General features: G+C 56.6%; 1 protein-coding gene across 4 annotated transcripts in view; it reads right to left on the minus strand.

Moving 5' to 3' along the window:
- Positions 1 to 16710, minus strand: part of SIPA1L3 (signal induced proliferation associated 1 like 3) — a 216770-nt gene that overhangs the window by 123430 nt on the left and 76630 nt on the right. For all 4 annotated transcript variants that reach the window (XM_084771148.1, XM_084771145.1, XM_084771146.1 and 1 more), the window contains exon 2: positions 6557 to 6627. The gene's annotated coding sequence lies outside the window, so the exon portion shown is untranslated. The remainder of the gene's footprint in view (positions 1 to 6556; positions 6628 to 16710) is intronic.

Here is a 16710-nt window from a genome sequence, read left to right on the forward strand (position 1 = left end):
GAGAAGGAAACTAACCAAACTGCCCGGAAGCCGCACACCAACCGGCTGCCTGGATCTGCAGAGCAGCAGGCGAGCTGTGCCGCGAGCTCCAGGGCCGCAGCTTTCGTGAGCTGTCATCCATGCTGGGTGAACTCTGAGTCATTTCTGCTCGTTAAGTTAGACTTCGGTGGCCTGCTTTGGCAGTGCGTCACTGGGGCCCCATCTAGGGCAGGTGGACATCTGCTCACGCCTCCCGGGAACAGTATCACACAACAGGTATGCACCCCAACTCAATGCCCTCAGGACTCTCCTGGCAGTTATCACCAGGGCCCCCCCTCCCCACACCCACACGCGGGCGGCAGGCCTCTCTGAGCGTAAGTGGGAGCAGCTCTTCCCTTGCCAAGGAGATCCTGCTGTCCACACAGCCAGGGAGACCCCGCTCACAGGGAGGGGGATGCCCCGCAGCCCTGGAGGGAAAAGGCCTATGTGCCCACGAGGCCACACACGGGACCCTGCACTCATCCTGGTGTCCTTGATGCCAAGCCGCTAGGGCAGCTGTGCCACAGCATCTCCCCAGGACTATCACTTGCAGGTCCGTGATGACGTAATGACACTGGGTCTGAGCGCTGATGATAACAGAAATGAGGGTGGGCTGTGAGCTGACCCTGACCCGGTGTTTACTACGGCTCCACACTTTCTGCAGGTCTGAGCAGTTTGGGTTTTAGTAAGGCCAGCCAGCAGGGTGTAGGGAGTGCTGGTAGTCCACCCCAAGGTGTGTGTGGGGGGGGAGGGGGCATCTGCAGAGATGATGGGTACACAGTCCCCGGGGCCAGCGCTGTGTACCAAGGACCTGGCCCACAGCCACCCCCCCAGCTCCCAGTACTCTGCACTGGGCATTACTACATCTTTGCCCCACCCCCCAACCCCTGCCAGAGACAGAACTGTCCTGGACTCGCTTTGTAGTCCAGGCTGGCCTTGAACTCACAGCGACCCGCCTGCCTCTGGCTCCCGCGTGCTGGGATTAGTGGCGTGCGCCACCACCGCCACCTAGCTCAAGCATTACTACATCTTATCCCACAGATGGAACAACAATTTTGAATTCTCAAGTCAACACATTTCATAGAGTTGATAAGATAAATATACGTAGATGGTTGCTGATTACACTTTTTAACTTTAAGTTAAAAATGTACATTTGTTTACTGTGTGTGCGTGTCCCGCGCCACAGTAAGCAGAGAAGGGTCGGAGCACGGCTTGAGACAACTGGCTCTTTCCTGCAGTGGGTCCTGGAGATGAAACTCAGCCCTCCGCTTTCACAGAAATGCCTTTACTCCCTGAGCCAGATGCCAGCCTTCTCTTTTGTGTTGTTCTTTTGAGAAAGGGTCTCTCTACGTAGTCCTGGGGGGGCTCTGAATCTCCTCTACGTCGTCCTGGGGGGCCCTGGACTTGTGGTGTTTCCTCTGCCTCTGCCCCCGCGTGTTATGGGCATTCACTGCCACACTCGGCTTATTTGAAGGCTTTTTTAATGTGCTTGTTTTGAGACGGGGATGGAGGGGGCGGGGTCTCTCATGTAGCCCAGGCTGACCTAGGATTCCCTCCTGTTCTTTCCAAGGTCCTGCTTGCTCCCACTCCTGGGCCCCTCTGCCCTCTGTCTCAGCTCCACTCAGTGACGGGTTCCTCACCCATGGGCCTCCTACGGGGACAGTCGCGCCCCTCCCCACGCACCCCTGCGCTGAGTCCAGCAGCCACCCCTCTGCTACACCTGATCACTTCGTGTTTTCTGAGTCCCAAGATGGCACATGGTACACAGTAGGTGCTCAATAGGCACCACACAGATCTACTCGAGAGCCACTGTATTCATGCCCTAGACCTCTGAGGCCTGAGATGGAGGAAGTGCGGGTGCTGCCTGGAGCCCAGCTCACTTGCCGCTCCCCTGTCCCCTGCCCCAAGCTCTGGCTCTCAGCTGTGAAGAGAGAAAGCCGCACGGCCTGCCCCCTCCAACGAAGCTTCCACCTGACCTGCCACCTGTCACCTGTCCCCAGTAAGGAGTGACATTTAGTAGTGCTCACTGTAGGATTCCAGGTGAATCCGTGCCACTTTGAGATCTCGCTCGTGGCTGGCAGTCCACGAGTGAATAGAAGCAGCGGCAGTGCGAGGCGAGCTGGTGGCTAGGGGGAAAGCAATGGTCCCTGGCTGCAGGGGGAGGGGGCAGGCAGAACAGCGCCTCCTGCCTCCCTGGGAAGTGCCCCTTCCACTTCCTGTTGGGAGATGAAAGGTCCCACCCGGAGCTGAGGGCTTTTGTGCCTCATCAGACACACCTCTTCAAACGGCCCCAGCCCTCGGAGAGAGGACAACCATGCTTAGAGGCCAGAGCTACCCTGGAGGGCGTGTAAGCCGCAAAGGACGCGTGAAGGGCGTGCGCTAATTCAGGCCGACAGCCCTTCCGAAGAGTCGCCCACTGGGACACTGCCCTCCTGCTCTGTCCGAGGGAATAAATCACACTGTCAGGTCTAATTTGGGACTTGGGTGATGGGCTGTACAAAGCAACCGTGTGCTCTGGCTACAGAGGCCAAGGGCAGCCGCAATCCTAAGGGCAGTGCTGAAAAGCCCACGGGCTTCGTGAGAAACAGGGTCGGCAGGGGGACCAACAGCTGTGGGCGCCGGGCACGCACCCAAGGCTGGGAGCCCCCATTCCCAGAAGACCAGCTCTGTTACGTCCAGGTACCCTATGAGTTTGGAAGATGGCGGGCACGGGTCACAGTGGCCACGGGAAATGCTGTCGGTGGCAGTGGTGCTACGGCTGCGGCTGCGGCTGTGGCTGCGACAGCTTCCGGGCTTATGAGCTGCCACAGCCACCCACCTCCGCCGTCGCTGTCAGCAACGGCAGCATCAGCATCAGCATCCGTTAAGTGACTCCAGTGCCAGGTAACACGTTTGACCTCTGAACTCCCCTCCAGGGACAAATAGCAGCTCCTGTGGCTTGAGCTCCCCAACTGGAGCCAAGTCAGGGGTGCAGCTGATCCTGGAACTCTGAGTGTACGTGCCCGGGTCCCTGTCACTGACCTGGAGGAGGCCACTCTGAAGTGCCAAGTGAGGGCCAGGTGTCTGCCCAGGGTGCCCAGGGCCCGCTGGCTTTTCTGCTTATGGCTCTTGTCATACTGCCAACATGCTGCACAAACGGGGGAGCGCAGAGGTACCCAGGAAATGTGGGCCGAAGCGATCACCGAGGTGCCGGGCAGGGGGCAAAGCTGGGTGGGGGGTGGGGGGTAGGCTTCTGGACAGAATAATTGTTCTGTCATGGGTGCTGTTTGCTGGGGGAAAAGGAGACCAGAAGCATTTTCTCTGGCAGTTTGTAAGCCTGGCTCCCACGTCCCCTTGGGTGTGCAAAGAGGATGTACACTTGGTGGCGCAGCCCAGAACCAGACCGGGACTAGCGGGAGGGACTTACGAACAGGCGGGGAGCAAGAGAGGACGCCGCATCTGTCCCTGGCTGGACAGGGCCCAGTAGTCTGCGAGCAGCACCTCAGGGTTCACATCGTTACTGCAGGGACGTGACCGCGGTGACCTCATGGGGAGGCTGTAAGGACGGACTGAGCTCACGCATGAAGAGTGCTTACAGCAGGGCCTGGCACGGCGTCAGCTCCCGTTAATGCCAATTATTACCGCTCTTGTCCCCTGTGCAGCCAGACGCTGCTGCCGGGTTTACCGTCTGACTCGCTCTGCATTCCCTTCCCTCCGGCCACTTCGTCCAGAAAACATAAAATGAAATCCCCTACCTGCCTTGCAGAGGGGTTGGTGATGGGCCACCCAGTCTGCCCAGTGAGCTGCTAGTGGTATTACCTAGGGGATTCTGGGAATGCGCGCATGTGCCGCTGTGCAGCAACCCCTGTGCCCGCGAGGAAAGGAGCCCACAGAAGCGAGGAGGTGTCAAGCCCTGACGCTGGCCCACCACACTGGGAGAAGCTTTAGTTTCTGTCAGCGGTAGTTAGCCTGACAAGGACCTTCCGCCTTGCCCTTCGCACCAATTAGCCAGGAACAGTAGCTAACAAACGGGGAGGCTATGGGGCCATTACAGAGGTGCCTCAGAGGAAACTGACACTGGGGGCGGGGGAAGAGGACACAGACACCAGCAGATGCTGGCCAGTTTCAGGAAAAGTCGCGATTCGTCAGGGTCTCAAAGTTCCCTCCAAAATGTCTCTGAGTTATATTTAGGAAATGGCGGTGAGGTTGACAGGGGAAGTAAGGCAGACGCCACCTTAGCCCAGTGGGAATGCACTCAGACAGCGTGGATGCCCAGAATGACGCTGTGACGAGGGGACATCACTTCTGTGACAGTCTCCCTAGTGACAACGTCGCCTCAAGAGTCAGGGGAGAACGTCAGACAAACCTAAATCCAGGCTCCGTGAAATCAGGGCGGCGGCCCTCTTCCTACGGCACAGGGGATGAGAGAAGGGACCGGAACCTGGCACGGACTGGAGGAGGGTAGGATGCCGGGGAGATGGCTCAGTCGCTGAAGTGTTTGCTGCCCAGGGATGAGGGCCTGACACTCGTGAAAAGAGCCAGGCGTGGTGGCGCGTGCTTGTAACCACAGTGGGGTCGGGGTGGGGGTGGGGAGTTTGGAGGTGGGGGAGAGGAGGGAAGAGGGGGCAGATAAACAGATTCCTGAGGGTCAGGAGCCAGCCCAGCCTCACTGGCAGCCCCTAGGTCCCAAGGTGAGACCTATCTCAAAAGCCAAGAGAAAAGGCTCAGCAGCTAAGAGCACGTCCTGCTGGTACAGGCGACCCCAGCTGGGCTCCCAGCATGTACACAGGGCAGCTCACAAGCTCCAGCTCCCAACACCTCTCGCCTCCTATGGCACGTAAGCGTGCAAGTGTGCACAGAAGATAAAGATTTCAAAACGTGGTGGCGTGAGCCTTTAATCCTAGTACTTGGGAGGTACAGGCAGGCGGATCTCTGCGAGTTCAAGGCCAGCCTGGTCTACAGGGTGAGTTCTGGGGCAACCAGGGCTACATAGTGAGACCTTGTCTTGAAGAAAAAAAAAAAACAAGCAAACAAACCAAGGTGAACAACTGGGGTGTGGTACCTGCACACGCACGTGAGAAGCAGTCTCCTGCCCCAGAGACTGTCCCACAAGCGAGCTACAAGAGCCTGGTGAGGCTTTACCAAGGTGGAGAGCTCAGGGCAGGGCCACCCAGCTCCCCTGGGCTCGTCGCAGTCCCAAGGCTTCACTGCCAGTCTCTGTGTCAGCTGGCAACACCTGTGGCACCCAGAGCCGGAGCCTTCCACCCTCCCACGGCCACACTTGGGGTCTCCCGGCCCTTCTGGGACCAGCACCCTGCCGTAAAGGCTGGCCGCCGCCGCATTCGGAAACACTTCATTAGGAACCAAGAGCAGATGCTCGGAAGCTGACCTCACTGCCTAAAACTGGCCAGAGCGTGGAGTCGCACAGAGCTCGTCAGGAGAAGGGAAAGCAAGCCCAAACCCTCCCGAGTTAACCTACTTAAACCTACACATCCAGATAAGCGTTTATCATACATACATATTTTAATCACCTGTGAGCGCCTACTCGGCTGCAGCTGTGGCTACATTTTGAACCTACAGAGAGCGGCAGGGTACAGCAGGGCGAGGGGCCTGTTCTGTGTCTCCCTAGGCAGCAGGCTCACAAGGGGATTCCTTTGTGCGAACTTAAAAACGAAACAGAAAGAGTGACGTTTGCTCTACGTAAAACTTAAATTGATGCTGTGTGGTGCGAGCATCGCAGGACGTCAGTTAACCCTGGAATGGCTCCTTCGGATGAGAATTTAAAAAAAAAATTTTTTTTAATTGAATTAAGACAGTATAAAACCAAAAGCGCCCTGAGTGTGTCTGCTCATGAACAAGGCTCTGTGAGACACAGTGTTGCTGAGGAATGCCCCAGAAGCCTCTGTGTGAAGCATAGGCTTGACCTTAAACAACAGAATGAAATACATGTGTGTGTGTGTGTGTCTGTGTGTGTATCTGTGTATCTCTGTGTGTGTGTGTGTCTGTGTGTGTGTGTGTGTGTGTGTGTGTGTGTGTGTGTGTGTACGGTTAGCAGTGCATGGTGTGGTGAATGAAGGTCCTTACCTCTAAGGGAGGGTGAGGTGGGGGTAGTGACGGAAGCTGTTATCTCTTCTCTAGTATTTTTTGCATGCACATTTAATAAAGACATGCTTACCCAGATCTAGCCAATGGACAGGACATTCTCCACAGTTGAGTGGAGAGTGGGGTCTGACTTTCACACGTACTCTGGTGCCCCATATTTGACCACGTCCCCTGGATGGGGAGGCCTGGTGGCACTCAGAGGAAGGATAGCAGGCTATCAAGAAGAGACTTGATACCCTATGAGCATATACAGGAGGAGGAGGTCTCCCTCAGTCACAGTCATAGGGGAGGGGAGTAAGGGGAAAATGGGAGGGAGGGAGGAATGGGAGGATACAAGTGATGGGATAACCATTGAAATGTAATAAGAATAAATTAATAAAAAATTAAATAAAAAAATAAAAATAATAAAGACATGTGTGTTATGTGTAACAGTTAAACAAATAACCACAGTACTTACCTTCGCATGCCTTGGATACTAGTGAACCTTCGAGATCTCCCGAGAGCCAAAGTCAAAGGTGATGGATGCACCTATGAAAAAGGAAAAGGAAAGGTCAAGCCTCTGGCCAAGCGGTGTGGTCCTTCCTGCTGGGACAGCCACCTGCCACACTTGACAAACACCAATCAAAGTCTGGCCCTGAGAATATGCTAGAAGCAGGAGAGCCTGCTGTCCTCTGTCCTCGCTGTCCTCGGGTGAGGAGAAATCCTAGCCGGGGAGGAGGCGGCTGAACAAGCCCAGGGCCGGCTGGGGGCAGGGCTGCCAACGCACACGGCCGGCTGAAGCTGCCATGAGGAAAGTCACCCAGATGGGTAAGATCGCAGAGGATGGCCGCCCTGGGAAGAGCTCCCAGGCCACAGGACAGCCGCTGCAAAGGCCCCCGAGGCAGGAGTGCATGAGCGCACTTGGGGAGCAGCCAGCAGGCCAGAGTGGAGGGGAGCATGCCAGTGAGGACAAGGGATGGATAGAGAGGTAGGGGACGCGCGAGGACATTTCTTTCAGAGACCTATGCACGGGGAAGGAGAGACAAACAGCACGCCTCTGACGTCAGTTTAGGTGCATGAATATTTGATAGCGTTGAATTTATTTGAGTGAAAAAAAAAATGTAAAACTCTGAGCACATAAAGTGAGAAGCAGCTCACTCAGAGGACAACTTTTGGGAATCCGTCCTCTCCTTCTTCCTTTTCGGAGGGTCCTGGGACTGAACTCAGCTTGTCCGGCTTGTGTGGATAAACTGACTCTGTGCATGTCACAGGTACCAGCACAGGCCGGGCCTGAGTCAGGAGGCGATGTAGACGGGCCACCCATACAGGCCCACAGGAGATCAACACGGAAGACCGCAAGGGACCCAGTAATATCCAGAAATCAAAATATCTGTAAAACCGAACCGAGGATGTGCCTGCTTGCTTCTCTTTCATGTCTTGTGTGTATAAGCACAAGAGAAGAGAGAAGGACAGATAGAAAGAGCAGACAGAGAGACGGAGGGGAGTGTGCGTGGGGCGAGGCTGGCCTCATACCCGCCATCCTGGGGCATGCTTGGCCACACCCACACAGTGGTTGGGTTCAGTGACTGAGTGAGCTGGGTGTCGTGGCACATTCGGGAGGTTTAGCAACGGGGACAGCCACAAGCTTGAGGACCTCTGTGGGGCAAGGCGCTGCAGGCCTGACGTGCACAGTGTCCTCCTGTCTCTCCACGGCTTCCCCGTCCCTGGCCTGCAAGCCCAGTGAGCCCCAGGGCAGGCGGAGGACATGTGAAGGAAGGGACAACTTACTGACTCCCGCTTGTGAGTCACGTGTCCTTACATCTGCCAGGGATCTTCTCCTGCCCCTCTGAGAAAACAACACAGAAGACCAACCATCCACTGCCCCCACTGAGCCGAGAGGGCGGAAGAGATGAACCTGGCAACCTCGCTGTGGGCCCTGGATTCTGTGATTCCTGACGCCATTGTTAGCAAGCTTTCCTAGGCTGAATCTGTATATTTCCTCTTTTACATAAGCAGGATGACCTGGATTTCTGTTTACACACACACACACACACACACACACACACACACACACACACACACACACGCGTGCGCTGATTCTCAGAGCTCACTACCAGGCCATTAAAAAAAAAAAGCCGGGCGTGGTGGCGGGCGCCTTTAGTCCCAGCACTCGGGAGGCTGAGGCAGGTGGGATCACTTTGAGTTCGAGGCCAGCCTGGTCTACAAAGTGAGTCCAGGACAGCCAAGGCTACACAGAGAGAACCTGTCTCGAAAAACCAAAAAAAAAAAAAAAAAAGATAAAATTAGCAACAGTCAGTGTATGTGGACCCAGCCACTACAGGAAGCACACGCTTCAGAAGAACCCAGATGCAGCCCCTTGGGCCCTTGCTTGTTACTCAGCTGGCCTAACAACTTTGACTTTTAAGATGTTCCGCAGGACACCAGGATGCCTCCTTTGTCACTGTCAGGCTTGCCATGAGCACATTTCTGGGGACAGTCAGGAAGCCCATGAATACAGTGCTTGTAAAATTTTACCGGGCCCCTTTAAATTACAAAGAAAATTGCTTTCCTTATTTTTTTCCCCTCCTGCTGAAGTAATATACATTTTTGTTGGTTTTTTTTGGAGACAGGGTCTCACTATGTGGTCCTGGCTGTTCTGGAAGTCAATATATAGACCAGGTTGGCCTTGAACTCACAGAGCCTTCTGAATGCTGGGATTAAAAACCCTTTGGGGTTAAGAACCTGGAGGCGTATCTGCTAGGCTCACCACATGCAGCACAGGGGAGGGGTAAATGGGGCAGCAGTGAAGGAGGGCAGAGGGGAGGGCGGCGTTCAGCCAGAGCTCACACACCTGAACCTTGCAGGTACCTCAGCAATCCCTGCAGGATGGGCTCTGACCCATCAGGCACAGGCCAAGCACCTCACCTTCTACAGGTTTACAGACCAAGAACAGAGTCCCAGAAAAAGAAGGACAGGTGGCCATGTCCAGCAGGGACTCCCAGGTTGGAATCCTCCCCTTGGCCACGGGCATGGGCTTGGAGAGCCGTGGTCCAAGCTGGCGGACCAGACAAGGACGGCCAGGGCTGAGTCGCTAACCCCGCAAAGTCTTGATAGGAGTCCCTGTGTGGTGACCCTGTCAGGCCAGCACTGTCCTAACAGAAAGAAAAGAACAGGAGGGACCTGAAGGGACAGGAGTGTAACGGTCATTTGGGTTTAAGGGAACATGGCCTTTTAGGGACACTCTGCTGCCTCTCCCTGTGGGAGGAGCCACACTGCAGGGTCATCACAGGCCTCGAGGCTGTGTGCTCAGGGGCCACACTGCAGGGGTGTCACAGGCCTCCTAGGCTGTGTGCTCAGGGGCCACACTGCAGGGGTGTCACAGGCCTCCTAGGCTGTGTGCTCAGGGGCCACACTGCAGGGGTGTCACAGGCCTCCTAGGCTGTGTGCTCAGGGGCAACACTGCAGGGGTGTCACAGGCCTTCTAGGCTGTGTGATCAGGGGCCACACTGCGGAGGTGTCACGGGCCTCCAAGGCTACGTCCTCAGGGGCCACACTCCAGGGATGTCACAGGTCTCCTAGGCTGTGTGCTCAGGGGCCACACTGCAGGGGTGTCACAGGTCTCCAAGGCTGTGTCCTCAGGGGCCACACTGCAGGGGTGTCACAGGTCTCCAAGGCTGTGTCCTCAGGGGCCACACTGCAGGGGTGTCACAGGTCTCCAAGGCTACGTCCTCAGGGGCCACACTGCAGGGATGTCACAGGTCTCCAAGGCTGTGTCCTCAGGGGCCACACTGCAGGGGTGTCACAGGTCTCCAAGGCTGTGTCCTCAGGAAGCCACACTGCAGGGGTGTCACAGGTCTCCTAGGCTATGTCCTCAGGGGCCACACTGCAGGGATGTCACAGGTCTCCAAGGCTGTGTCCTCAGGGGCCACACTGCAGGGGTGTCACAGGCCTCCAAGGCTGTGTCCTCAGGGAGCCACACTGCAGGGGTGTCACAGGCCTCCTAGGCTGTGTCCTCAGGGAGCCACACTGCAGGGACGTCACAGGCCTCCAAGGCTGTGTGCTCAGGGGCCACACTGCAGGGGTGTCACAGGCCTCCTAGGCTGTGTCCTCAGGGTGAAGGGAAAGTGCACTCTTATCGAGTCTGACCTGTCCACTTGATGGACAAGGACAAAGCTTCCGATGTGTAGTGACCTGTCTGGGTGACAGGGTCAGCCTGGGGACACTGAATGTAGGTCTACTACAGCTCCCGAGGGACAACAGTCCCCAGTGAGACAGCGGAGGAAAGACCGTGACACAGGTGACCCCAGCTGCTCCCGCTCACCGCAGCACCGTTTGCTTCCTGTGACATGAAATGGCCTTTCAGGGCAGTGTGTGACTAAGGTCCCACAACACCAGATTCACTGTGTCAAGAAACAGCCTTTGGGGGCTATTTGCAGGGTCATGACCTTGGATTTGGCCCTCACTGAAACCCTCTTAAAGCAGGCATTGGTGTCGTGGCCGGCCAGCATGCTCCTGGCAGCCCCGCGGTGAGGCAGCATACCTGCTCCAGACCGCAGGGAAACTTCTGGAACTGTGAGCCCAAACCAACCTTTCTTCTTTTAAAGTTTCTTGTCTCAGGTATTTTATCACAGCAATGCAAAGCTAATTAAAACATCCCCCCTTTACTTCTGTTGTTTTTGGAGACTAGGTCTCTCCATGAAGCCCGGGTTGGCCTCAAGTCTGAGAACCTCCTGCCTCAGTCTCCTGAGCGCTGGAATGACTGGTGTGTACCTCGCCTGGCCAGACACCCACTCTCAGCCAAGTGTCATGCAGGAGAGCTGATTCTCCCTCCCCGGTGCCAGCAGCTGTGGCAGTGGCTTCGGGCATTCCAAGCTGAGTGCAGAAGAAGCACACCACAGCAGCCCCCCACCGCAGGGCCCCCCAAGGCAGGGCCCCCCCACAGCAGGGCCCCCCACCGCAGCAGCCCCCCACCCCAGCGGCCTCCCACCGAGGGCTGCACCGCCCTTTCCAGACTGTCTGAGAAACCCACTCAATGGAGCCTCCTTTAGAGGAGATTCCCAGTATGCCCAGCCTCACCCCACCTTTGAAATATCACATCGGGGAAAGAGCTGTTTGTTCACCTGCCTCCCCCCACAGTCCAACAAGGAAGAGCCGATGCAGGAAGAAAGGACTCCGCCGCGGGAAAACCGAGGCCCTCGACAGCTGCTGCGCTCACGCAATTAATCACGCCTTTCTCACGACCCACATTCTATTAATAACCCACACTAGTGATTTGGCACGTGCTCTCGGTGATGGGCGCCAGCCTCCGTGACTCTGACTGGGTTGCTGGCTTCGGGGACCTTACCTCCTCACCCTCCACGCCCCTGGCTGACCTGCCTCTGAAGGTAAGGTGGGGGCCCAGGCTGCTCTCCTGCCTGCAGCTAGCCCAGGGAGGCTGCGCGGCTGCCAGGCAGACAGCGGCAGGGAAGCCGCTTAGGGACAAGGCACTGTGTGACCATTTCCACGTGCACCAGCTCGGCCGAAATGTCAGAGTCTGATACACCAACTGTGCTAGAGCTGGGGCGGGGGAACTCTCAGTCACTGTGGGTGGTAACGGAGCTGGAACAAACGCGCTTGAAAAGAAAGTTGGCAGATTTCTTTCCTTTTTTCCCCCCTTTTGCAACAGGCCGTCCCTGTGCAGCCCAGCGCAGGGCTTTACAGGTGTGGGCCTCAGTGCCATGTCCGTTCTCCCACGGACTGTGCCCAGGGTTCCCTACAAATTCCCACGGGGGGGGGGTTCAGGCACGGGTTTTATGTTTTATTCTGGGTGTGTGAACTACTCTTTTCAATGTTGACTGCTGAGTTGCCAAGCCTCCACACACCCTGTGGCAGCTCTTCCAGGGCTCCTACTCCGGCTTGTGGTCCACTTTGTGAAGCTGACCTCTTATAGCCCAGGAGAGCCTTGAACTCACTATGTGGCTAAGGCAGCCTTTAACTCTTCACCTTCCTGTCTCCATCTCCTGACTGGTTGGTCGATTGTATGTGTGTTTATGTGTGTGCACACACGCGACGGTGCAGGCGAGCCAGTGACAGCACGTATGGAGGTCAGGGGACAGCTTGCGGGGAACTGGCTTTCTCCTTCTACCATGTGGCCCCAGGGATCGGACTCGGGTCGGTTAGCTTGAGAAGTAGCGCCCCGTAGCGCTGCGGCTACACGCTTAGCAGATCAGATGTCCTGGCTAGTTTTTATGTCAGCCTGACACGGGCTAGGCCAAGAGGCGGGAGTGTCAGCTGAGAAACCGGCTCCTAGATCGGGCTGTGGGCAAAGCGGGTGGCCCTGGATGGGACAGCCGGCAAGCTGAGCCAGCCTGTGAGCCAGCCTGTAAGCCCCGCCCCTCCACGGCCCATGCCTGGGTCCCTGTGTCCGGGTCCCTGGCCAGCCTGAGATCCTGGCCGACTTCCTTGGACTACAAACTGTAAGACAAAGTTAACCCCTTCCTCCCCAAGCTGCTTTCGGTCACAGCGTCTTATCTCACAGCAACAAGGCCACCAGATAGAGAACACAGCCTGGGAAAAGTGTCTTAAAGAGACAGCTTCTGTAGAAATCAAAGCTCTCCACCAAGCAGGGTTGGTCAGACGCACCTAGGCAGCCACTCTCAGAAGACCTCAACTGAGTCTAGCTGCCTTCAAGGGCGGCGGCGGCGGCGGCGGCGGCGTAAAAGGTCACACGGAGGCTGAGGCCAGGCCTAGCCGGGCCTGCCCGCGCATCTGCACACGCTCTGCTGCCTGGGAAATCCCGCAGGGCGCCCAGATCCCCTCTCTCCCCTGTCACCCGCCATTTGCTGGACGTGCCAAGAATTAAGCCTTCGTGCGCTGCAGTGAAAACAGCCTGTCAGTGTGGCTTCCTCCACCGGGTGCATTTCCACAAATCTTCCGCCCAGCCCCAGCTAATCAGGTGAAAGTTAGGACAGTGGTCCGGCCATGCAAACAGGCCAGGCTTTGGTTTCTAATCCTCTTATTCAGAATACAGGGCAAGGGGAGAATTTATCAGTGTAAACACCCACAGTTACTTAACCTTTGACCTTTGAGTTCCCTCATCTGCTGAGTGGGAATGGTGAGGGCTCTGGGAGGGATATGTTTGTAGAAATGACTCTGTGACAACTGTCTACAGCATGATCTGTCATCAGAAAGTGCTCAACATATGGGACGCTTTATTCATAATGCTGGCGGCAGAGTGGGACTTACCCGGATCAATCAGACACACGGAGAACCCCGTGGCCCTGACTCCGGCCACTTGCGCGGGGGTGGGGGTGGGTGTTAAGGGGAGCACTGGAGGGCCCAGGCTCCGTGGGAAGGGAACAGATGTACTGCGGTGGCCCACTGCCCACCTGCCAGGCTGTGCTTCCCCTCCTTCCAAGACTACATTTCCCAGCCTCTCTTGCAGCTAGCTCTGAGGAAATCACCCCCCCCCCCAAACATAAAGCTGGATGGTGCTCTGTGCCCACTCCCTCGCCACATGGCAGACCCACTGGTCTGACCGCAGCAGTAGCAGCAGCGGCGACTGAGGGTGACTGACAGCTTTGTCCAGGGACCCTGACTAAAAATGCTCCTGCTTCCCTGGTGACCATGAGGCAGCCATGCTGGCCCAGGTGCCGCGCGATGGGCGCCTCACTCAGTGGAGAAGTCACCCTCTGTCTGGCTTACACTGCTGGCTTTTTGCTCTCTGCTACTGACAGCCTTGTGCTTTCTTTGGTTTGAAGCGGGCTCAGGGGGTTCGCTGAGTAGCCCAGGCTGGCCTCCGACTTGTGGTGGTCCTCCTGCCTCTGCCTCCCCAGTGCTGGGATTACAGTAATTACAGGATTACTGCACCTGGCTCTGACAACTGTCTGAAACGTGCCGTTCAGGCGACGCTGCAGTCTTCTACAGAGCACCTGCTGCCATTTAAAGCACACCCCCCCACCCCCCCACCCCCCACCCCCCCCCGTGCCGGTGCGTCAGGACCTACGCTCTCCCCAAAACACTAAGGAGAGAGAGAGAGCCACACACGACACTGCTGAGAATGTGGTGACCGGTATTGTGCTTTGGGAGGCGAGGCGATAAGTCAACAACCAGAGCTGTGTTGAATCACCGCTCATTCATCAGACGCCGATGGAGCACTATCGCTCCGTGGACACAGCAAGGAAAAAGTGCCAGGCACGGCGAAGGACAGCGCACGCAGAGACGGGCCCTTACGAAGCTCATACCCCAGAGCAGGAAGCCGTGACTGCACATGCACGGGTGCTGAGAGGTGCCACGCAGACAGCCGTGACTGCACATGCATGGGCGCTGAGAGGTGCCACGCAGACAGCCGTGACTGCACGTGCACGGGCGCTGAGTGGTGCCTCGCAGGGAACCAGCTGAGCTTAAACCTACAGCTAGAACAGAAACAAAAGTCTGACTTCGGGCACAGTAGATGAGCCTTGAAGGCAAGGTGCTGAGGGAAGGAAACCCAGCACAGACGGCCACACACTGTGTCCCCCTCAGTCACCGCACCAGCTGCTACTCAGGAACCTGTCACCTTCCCCTTTCTAGGCTGGCATGGGCAGAGTCAGCTAACTAGCACTAAGGACAAACAGGACAAGAGTGGGAGGAAGGTGGCACGGTGTGACGCTGGGAGCAGAGAGTGGGAAGTCAGGGAATGCAGAGCCCCAGACTGGGCGCTATAGGTGGAGACCAGAGTGCTGAGGGTAGCCCAGGGTACCCCAGGGAGACAGGCCTGTGGGGATGTGGCCACTGACCGTATATTAAAGACAGGGTAGGGAGCCAGGCGTGATAGTGCATGTATTTAATACCAGCGCTTAGGAGGCTGAGGCAAGTGGATCTCTGTGAGTTCGAAGCCAGCCTGGTCTACATAGTGAATTCCAGGACAGCCAGGGAGACAGAGAAATACACTGTGTAAAAAGAAAAAAGAGCCGGGCGTGGTGGTGCATGCCTTTAATCCCAGCACTTGGGAGGCAGAGGCAGGTGGATCACTGTGAGTTCGAGGCCAGCCTGGTCTACAAAGTGAGTCCAGGACAGCCAAGGCCATACAGAGAAACCCTGTCTCAAAAAAACAAAACAAAACGAAAAACAAAAATAAAAAAGAAAGAAAAAAGAAAAGAAAAAAAAGAGGAGGAGGAGGAAGAAGAGAAGAAGAAGAAGAAGAAGAAAAAGAAGAAGAAGAAGAAACAAAAAAAGAAAGAAAAAAAAAGGTGGCAGGGCCATTCTCAATCCACTTACATCCTCTTTTCATCAACAGGGAGAGGCCCAGGTGAGCATCAATGCCAGTGCCCCTGCTCCCACCTGCCCACTGCTCCCACCTGTGCCACTGCTCCCACCTGCCCACTGCTCCCATCTGTGCCACTGCTCCCACCTGCCCACTGCTCCCACCTGCCCACTGCTCCCACCTGCCCACTGCTCCCACCTGTGCCACTGCTCCCACCTGCCCACTGCTCCCACCTGTGCCACTGCTCCCACCTGCCCACTGCTCCCACCTGCCCACTGCTCCCACCTGTGCCACTGCTCCCACCTGCCCACTGCTCCCACCTGTGCACTGCTCCCACCTGTGCCACTGCTCCCACCTGTGCCACTGCTCCCACCTGCCCACTGCTCCCACGTGTGCCACTGCTCCCACCTGTGCCACTGCTCCCACCTGCCCACTGCTCCCACCTGCCCACTGCTCCCACCTGCCCACTGCTCCCACGTGTGGGCTCCTGACACTGACTAGTGGGGAACATTTGTTCTCTGGCAACTGATGACACTATCAAGCCCCCTAGACAGAAGCTGAGCTAAGCAGGCTACGGGATGTGAAAGAGATGAGCGAGTCACATGTCACACATGCTCACCCCTTCCCGAGCAGCGAGTGGCACGGGTGAGCCCTCTGTTTAGTCATCGCTTTTTGAGGGGTGAGCATGTGTTTTATCTCTGGGATCTGTTCTGCCACTGTGACAATACTGCACTAACTGTCCCTTTGCAGTGGGGCTACTTCTTTCTGTACGGTGTCGCTGTCGGTCTGGCAGTGCTGTCAGAGACTGCTGCGCGATGAACTGACTTCCAAGGCAAGCCGAGTGCTCAGTGTACACCTCCCTGGTGTTTTCTGAATGTTTTCTCACATGCAAACGCGGCTCATTCAAAGACTTAAGTAAGGAGGCTTCCCCCACTGCCTTCTAAGTGACGGTGACTCACACATTCCCCCAGCAGCCGGGAAGACGAGCTCAGCTCCTCATGCTCTACTTCTCCTTCAAGGCTGTGCACACACACACTTTCTCCCCCCTTCCTCCTCTCCTTTTCCTTTTGAACCTGGAATAAGCCGAGACAGGTCACATTTCATCATCTTTAGGTCTGTGGTCCCTTCCAGTCTCTAGCCGTAGGGAGGTGCACGGTGCACGATGCACTTTGCCAAGCCTCCTGGCCAGGCCTGCGGCCAGCTCTCCAGGGCCTGTGGGGGCTCTGATGGCTGAGGGAGACAAGACATTCTCTCTTCACGGGCAATTTCCAGCTTGCCCTGGCTGACTTGTCCTCAATAAGTGGGTGACACAGAGTTCCCCAGAAGCCTGATGCCCTTCTGAGAGGGCAAGGGATGCCTGCGGATGCAGCTGCAGCCATCGCTCCTGGGATCTGCACTCTCAGGAACAA

The sequence above is a fragment of the Acomys minous genome, assembly GCF_964271855.1.
Source record: "Acomys minous genome assembly, chromosome: 20".
Taxonomy (NCBI): domain Eukaryota; kingdom Metazoa; phylum Chordata; class Mammalia; order Rodentia; family Muridae; genus Acomys; species Acomys minous.